A 7,965-nucleotide genomic window follows, 5' to 3' on the forward strand; every position below is an offset into this window, starting at 1 on the left:
TAGAAATTTCAGACAGATGTGGTTTAATCCCAGGTTTATGGTTGTTGCACAAAGTCTCTGCCAAAGATGTGTGACCTGCCAACTGCAAAATCCAGCAAGGAAGACAGTGGTCAGTTGGGGAAAAATTGGAAAGGCAGAAGGACCATTCACAAGATTGCAACTAGACTTCATTGAGTTGCCACCGTGCAACGGTTTGAAGTATGTCCATGTTATTGTGTGTCTATTTTCTCGATGGGTGAAAGCCTATCCCACGAGGAGGAATGACAGTCTCACAGTTGCCAAACTGCTGTTGAGAGAGCTCATTCAGGGATTTGGATTTCCAGTCACTTTGAAATCAGATAGAGGACCTCATTTTAATAATGAAATAATTAAACTAATTTGTGAAGCTTTCAAAATTGAACAGACCTTACATTGTGCCTACCGACCAGATGCCTCTGGAGTGGATGAGCAGCTTAATGGTACAAAAAAATCCAGTTTAGGAAAGGTGTGTGCATCCACTTCATTGAAATGGCCTGATGCTTTGCCCATTGTATTGATGAGCCTTAGAAGCATTCCTGACCGAAGAACAGGAATAAGTCAGCGTACAATTCTCATGGGAAAAGCAATGAGACAGATATTTGTACCTGGAAACAAATGAATGAATATAACTGATGATTAGTGTTGGACTATTGTAAAGGACTAGCTGATCTGGTACATTCTATGTCTCACCAGGTTGGAGAAGATGCAAACGCAGTACAGCCAAACCAAGCTCATGATTTGTGTCCTGGAGACTGGGTCATGATAAAGAAGAACACAAGGAAGTCATGTTTGGAAGCCAGGTGGAAAGGACCTCATCAAGTCATATTGGTTACGACAACAGTAGTGAAGTGTGCTGGCTTACCGAATTGGATCCATGCCAGTCATACCCAAAGAGTCCCAAGTCCACATGAACGACAAAAGCAGTAACTGGTAGAACAAAGACAAGAACTAGAATTTGTGAGTTGTGAAGTCGCAGAAATCAGAGAGACAGACTCTGAAGAACGCATTGAAGAAGAACAACAAAGTACAAGTCGAATAGAGTGGGCACCAGTTACTTGGACTAAAGAGACTGCTGTAGAGACTGAGAAAAAGTTAGAGCTTGAAAGACCAGAACAAAGTGAACAAGAATAGAAGGATCTTCTATAGAAAATCCAGATCAAGCTCAGTCAGAAGAAAAAGAAAGACCAGAGGGTTCAGAGCAAATACAAACAACAGAAGAAAAAGAAGCTGAAAATTCAGAACAAGTCCAACCAAAAGAAAGAGAAAATAAAAGGGACACTTGCAATAGGTGAAGACGGTGAAAAGGCAGTACAGACAAAAAGAGTTAGAAGGGGAGATCACTGGCCGAGTGAAGTAAAAAGACTGAGATTATTTCTAAGAAGAAAAACAGGGAAAGAACTAGAGCAAGTAAACGAGGTATCGAGTCAGGATGAGAAAGAACAAGATCATTAAGATTGTCAAAAAGAATGAGAGTACCAAATAGAAAATATAAGGCTCCAGAGTGGACCAATATTATAATAGAGTATTTTGAAAATCTTGATCTATTCGGAGAACCAGAAAATAACATTGTTGAAGGATCTGATGAAAGGGATTTGAGATCACCTTAAAGAGAAGACTTTTGTACAAAGGGTGGATCGATTGTGAAATTATCAAAAGAAGAAAAGATCGAAAGGGAAGAAAGACTGACCAAAAGCTGAAAGCCTTTGAACTGTGGGATCACACAAAGTTTTAATTTTTACAATTTATTTATTTTTTTAGAAAATAAACATTTTAGAAATACATTTTAGATACTAAAATGGCATAAGTAAAAGTGACCGAACCTCCAAATTCTAACTTAAAACACTGATGTGTCAAATGTTGTCTATGTAGTATTACAATATTAATTTTGATGTGGTTATTATCAACAGTTGTGATACATGTCCTAATGGTATCTAATAATGAGAATAATACAAATACTAGTGAAAGAGTGAGTGTGGTTACTAAGAAAACAACTACTACAGATTTAGTTCAAATGGATAAAAGCATGTATTATCATGATAAATCAAATAGTGATTCGTCATTAAAAGTATTTACTAAACTCCTTTACCAATATGTAAACACAATGGATGTGAGTGACTCTTATGTTTGCATGAAACTACCTACTTCTGTCTCAGAGGGTGTGACATATCACCATCTTCCATTAACTTATGGTGTGTCTTGTAGTGTTGTAACTAGTTTGTTTTATGTTACTGGTAAGTTGCAATATTATTATAGTAACATGGATTTAGTATTCTCAGTAATCCCTATTAGAAGAAATATGAATCTAGTACTTAGTGGTAAAAATGCAGAGTTTGTGGGAGAATTCTTTCTAACAACGAATCCCATAGATATAACACATGCACATAGAAATAATCTAACTTGCCGTTTGCGTGATGAAGAAAAATATTTTCTAAATTTAGTAGAAGAAAGAAGGCAGGATTTCCAAAATAAAGCGGTTGAGCAAAAGTCCCATATACCTCCATGGGTTGCTTTAAAAGGGGATTATAAAGAAAGACGAGACTCATACTGCAATGTCCCTAGACTTGTCATAATTGGGGAAATTCTGTCTACATAGATTAAAAACTGAATATAATAGTATTTTCATTGGTACTAGCGAATGTGAACATACCTTCCTAATAAGGGGGGATGTGAACTAAAAGGGGGAACTGATCCTGTATTCCCGGGAATTTATTATGTGTGCAGTAAAAGTTACCTGCACTATGGTATGGCAGTTGTTACATTGCCATTGTATTTCCGAAGGTATACCACATTACTAAGAGCAATGAAATGTATGACATAAGTAAAGGACTAACAAGAAATAAAAGAGCAAGTTTTTTCAGAAATAGTAGGTGATATATTTGGTGCACTGATACCGTCAGTTGGAGTCATATTGAATTCACATAAAATACGTCAATTGCTTACTGTAGTTGACCATTTAACAACAGATACTGCTGGAGGATTCTTAATGATCAATACTGAAATGGTTGCAATCAGATCTATGGTTTTGCAAAATAGACTTGCCCTTGATATCCTATTGGCAAAAGAAGGGGGAGTCTGCGGCATGTTGAAAGTTCAACACTGCTGTACATATAACCCGGACAAAAGGAAAGGTATTGAGGGATATATCAAGAATATTACAAAGATTGGGGGGCGTGGCCAGCAGCATGGCTGCTTAGGACGTGCTTTCGCCGAGCACAGGCTGAAAGCTCCATCCGCACATTGATCCGGCAGTTCACAAGCTCAGACAACCATCCTACTCGCTACCACTGAGGCATAAACACCCCGGCAACACAGAAGATGGAAATCAGGAGGACGATCGGCCTCCGATCCGCCGTTGTTGCCCCTGAAAGCCTCCGTCGACGTCTCGGCAAAATGGCGCCCGCCCGGTGCTGACTCAACTTACCGGACTTTGCGGAGCTGAGGCGCATCCCTAGGGCGGTGGGTTCAAGTGTCCCTCCCCCAGCGTTCTCCATCGGTTGGGGGGCCCTGTTGCCCTGCCTGTACTCAAAGGGCTTGAGCTGCCTGGACTGGGCTGAGACTGAATGGCACTGGCCCGGTGCAACGCCCTGTACCACGGGATTCATGGGGGGTAAGGGTGCCCCCCCCTACCGGTCCTGGACTCTCCTTTGCCCTCCCTGAGACCCAACACAGCGCTCTCGACCATGGGTAAAGACAAAGATCTGAAAGCACTGCGTCAGGGGAAAATGGATCACTACAGTGAAGTAATCACTCCCCCCCTCCCGGAGGAATGACCGGCTAGTCATACAGAGACGGACACTCTTCTTCAGGCAATTCAATCCTCCAGGATGGCATTGGAAGGGAAAATAGGAGAAGTGCGCATGGAGGTGACGCTCCTGAGGCAGGATTCACGGAATCAGAGACCAGATTGGGGGAGGCAGAAGATTCGCTTCAGGATCTCAGCAAGGGGATGGCAGATCTTCAGGCCTCAAACAAAGACCTCCAGTAGCACGTCGATGACGCAGAAAACAGGGCATGACATAACAACCTGCTCTTTGTTGGATTTAGGGAGGGCATTGAAGGAACGAGCACGCCTGACTTCCTTTACGCTTGGATCCAGCGCACCTTCCCAACAGATAAATTCTCTGCATTTTTTGTCATTGAAAGGGCACACAGGGCGCTAATGGCGCGGCCTCCTCCGGGTGCGCAACCGTGCCCCATCATAGCCCGCTTCCTGAACTTCCTAGAAGGGACATGATCCTTCGAGAGGCGAGGAAACTTGGGGACATTCAAAATGAAAATACATGTATCGTAATTATCCCTGATTACAGTAGAGAAGTGCAAAAGCAAAGGCGCACTTATGATTCCGTGAAGGCGAAACTCAGGGACCATAACATTCAATATATGCTTCTATTCCCCGCGAAATTGAAGGTACTATTCATGGGTAAGACCCACTTCTTTCAAACGCCAGAGGAAGCCTGGCAGTGGCTTGAGGAACGCCCTGTACTGGAGCTGCTGAAAGCGCCACAGCGCACTAGCCAGTCATTGGCGGAGGAAGGGCCTAAACTTCCTGGATTCCAGAGGACGCTAAGATCCCTGGGAAACCGGAGAGACCGTTTGCAAGGGGCAACGCCGTACATAACGAAAGGCAGTGGACATATTCGACGGCGAAGTGGACACTCGCTGGACTCTAACCGGCTGACAGGTTCGAGCACTGCCCACCTCCCTAGCCGCCATGAGCCCTGCACCGAGACGGACACTAGGGACAGCACGTCCGGAGAAGAGGGAGACGATGATCCCTCGCAACACCCTCTAGTGGTGGAAATAGTGGCAATGGAGCAAGATGTGGCAACAGAAACTCTCACATCACAAGTAGAAGCTCCTGACTCGAACTCCTGAATACGAGCCTCAGAGACTTGCCGTGGGACCAGATTATAATGGCAGAGTTTGGTGTTGGACGCCTTCCCCCAACATACCATCTAGCTGACCTACTGAGCGGCCGAAGGGCGCCATACCAACGCAGGTGATAGGCCAGAAGAGGCCAGAGACTTGGACACCGGATTGTCCCCATTCCTCCTCTTTTCTATCTCTCCCGTCCCTCTCCTGTCTCCCCCCCTCCCTCTACCGAAATATCTTTCCTCAGTCTTTGGTTCTGTCCTTTTCCTCTCTTCAATTTGTTTTTCCCCTTTGGGGTAATTTGTGGTGCTGCAAGAGTTTAAAGTTGTAGCATAGTTTGGGGCTGGGGTGGGCGACAGACCTCTCCTACCCTTGTGCACAACCTCGGTCGCAGGACTCTGGCTGGGGATGTGGAAATGGGGGTGGGGGGTGTTCGGGGATTTCAATCATTTGAATTGTTGTGGTTGTTTATTACGTTTTTATTGAGATTCAGTCATAGAGTACGCACAGCATACGGAACCAACCTAGGGCCATATGTAGGTAAAAGTGAAATACCGAATTCTTAATTCCGAATTTTACCAATTCAGTATTAAGAATTCGGTATTTCCGCTGTAGCTAAAAAATCGGTATTTTTTACCGATTCAGTAAAAATCGGAAAAACTATACCGAATCCTTAATACCGATCGGTATTACGAATCTGTATTACCGAATCGGTAAATACCGATTCGGTAATTCAAAACACCAGCAATTGAGGAATCAGCCAATCCTGTGCATCCACCCCACCTCCCAACCAGGAAGTGGCCACACCCATGCAGGTGCACTGAATCTGAACCTTCTGAAGAGGCTGGGAGTGCGGAGGAGGACAGGGGAGCCACTAGGAGATTCATCCCTCTTCAATCCAGAGGTCCCCTAGGGGCCAACTAGCCCACCAGCTCCCTCCAGTAAGCGCCACGGACCTGCATTGCAGAGTGTTGTAAACAGGGGCGTGGCCTTTGAACACCTCTCTGCAACGCAGCTCCCTGGCGCATACTGGAGGTACCTGCTGGGCTGATTGGCTGCTAGGGGACCTCAGGATTCAAGGGGACTCAATCCCCCAATGTAAAACACGCCACGGGGCACGTTTGCACAGTGGTGAAGGTAGGGGGCGGGGCCTGAGGTGATATGTGTGTAAACACGCCCTGTGGCGCGTTTTAAGTTGGGGAATTAATTCCTCTTCAATCCAGAGGTCCCCTGGGGCCAAATAGCCCACCAGGTACCTCCAGTAAGCGCCACGGAGTTGCGTTGCAGAGTGTTGTAAAAAGGGGCGTGGCCTCTGAACACCTCTCTGCAACGCAGCTCCCTGGTGCATACCTGATGGGATAGTTGGCCCCCAGAGGACCGCTGGATTGAAGAGGAATTAATTCCCCAACTTAAAACGCGCCACAGGGCGTGTTTGCACACGTCACATCAGGCCCCGCCCCCTTCCTTCACCATTGTACAAATATCCCTCTAAAATCAGCCGAACTACGAATTCCAATTTACTCACCTGTTATCAGGAGAGAACCCAGGGCTGCATCTTTTAGCCCTGCACTGACCCTGAAAAGTAATTCTAAGCGTTCTTACCAGTAACTTGTATTTCCTTCCATAGGAATCCAGTGTGTGGTTTTCACCAGAAAAGTTTGTAAGTATCCATTTTTGAAACGTTCAAATATTCCTCTAAAATCAGCCGAACTACGAATTCCGATTTACTCACCTGTTATCAGGAGAGAACCCAGTGCTGCATCTTTTAGCCCAGCACTGACCTTGAAAAGTAATTCTAAGCATACTTCCCAGTAACTTATGAAACCTGCACAATGTCTGATAAGAAGACAGACAAAGAAGGTGCTGAGAGGAAGAGAAAGTTAAAGTTCAGTGAAAGGGAGCTCCAGGTCCAAATTGAGGAGGTGGCCAAACAACATTCAAAGCTGTTTGGCAAACAGTCCCTGCAAGTGGCTGAATCTGCAAAACGGAAGATCTGGCTGGGGATAAAGGCACAAGTGAATGCCATAGGAGTGACCACCCGGGAAAAAGATGACCTGAAAAAGAGGTGATATGACATCAGGGGCATCACCAAAAAGAAGATGGCAGAGATAAAAAAAAACAAGCCAGCCGTACAGGAGGAGGAAGGAACAGGGCGCCTGCACTGACTGCTCTTGAACAGCTGGTGGAGTCCACCATAGAGCCGGACAGCGTATTCGGAATCGGGGATGCAGACAGCTCAGCCAGAGCTGCCAATAAACAAGGTAAGAAGCATGCACACCAATCTGCGCCCCCCATTCCTATCCCCATTTCCCAATGAGGCTGTGTGAATCCCACTCCAGTACAGGTTTTACTAATCACCAGCAATGCATTCTGGGAGATGTAGTCAGTGGAACACGTATCATGACAGTCATCCCACTGAACACCAAGGCATGTGACACACATCAGTGATAAGCAAGCAGAGGACAGAAAGATAGTGTTCCAGGAATGACAATTTATTATTGCTACGTAGGGCTGCCAGACTAGTGAGCTAATGTACAATTTCTGTCCACAGGCGAGACATCGCGCAGGGCTGCACGAGACAAGGGAGGAAGGGCACCCCGGAAGGAGAGAGCAGAGGAGGCCAGTGCAAGTACAGGGCACACCACCACCGCCAGCATCACCGCCACCGTCAGCATCACCGCCACCGCCAGCATCACCACCACCGCCAGCATCACCACCAGCGCCAGCATCACCAACACTGCTAGCATCATCAGCAGCAACACCACCGCCAGTGGCAAGACCCAGGAGGCATGCAGTTGCCACTCTACAAGAGATGGAGTTGTCCTTGGAAGACACCAGGGGTGGCGAAATCTCGACTGTGCCAGTGGATGGCCGTAATGCAGGGTCGCAGTCCACCTCAGGGAGATCGCACACAGGTGCCAGACGCCACAGGGCCAGGGAACAAAGTCCACCTTTGCAGGGTGAGGACAATGGTGTATTTGCAGGGCTCGAGGCAAACATGGTCAAGGTTCAGCGCCTGCAAGGGAAGGCAATACAGTCTGTACAGCGGCAAATGAGACATCTGAATTGTAGCAT

The sequence above is a fragment of the Triturus cristatus genome, chromosome 9, assembly GCF_964204655.1.
Source record: "Triturus cristatus chromosome 9, aTriCri1.1, whole genome shotgun sequence".
NCBI lineage: Eukaryota > Metazoa > Chordata > Amphibia > Caudata > Salamandridae > Triturus > Triturus cristatus.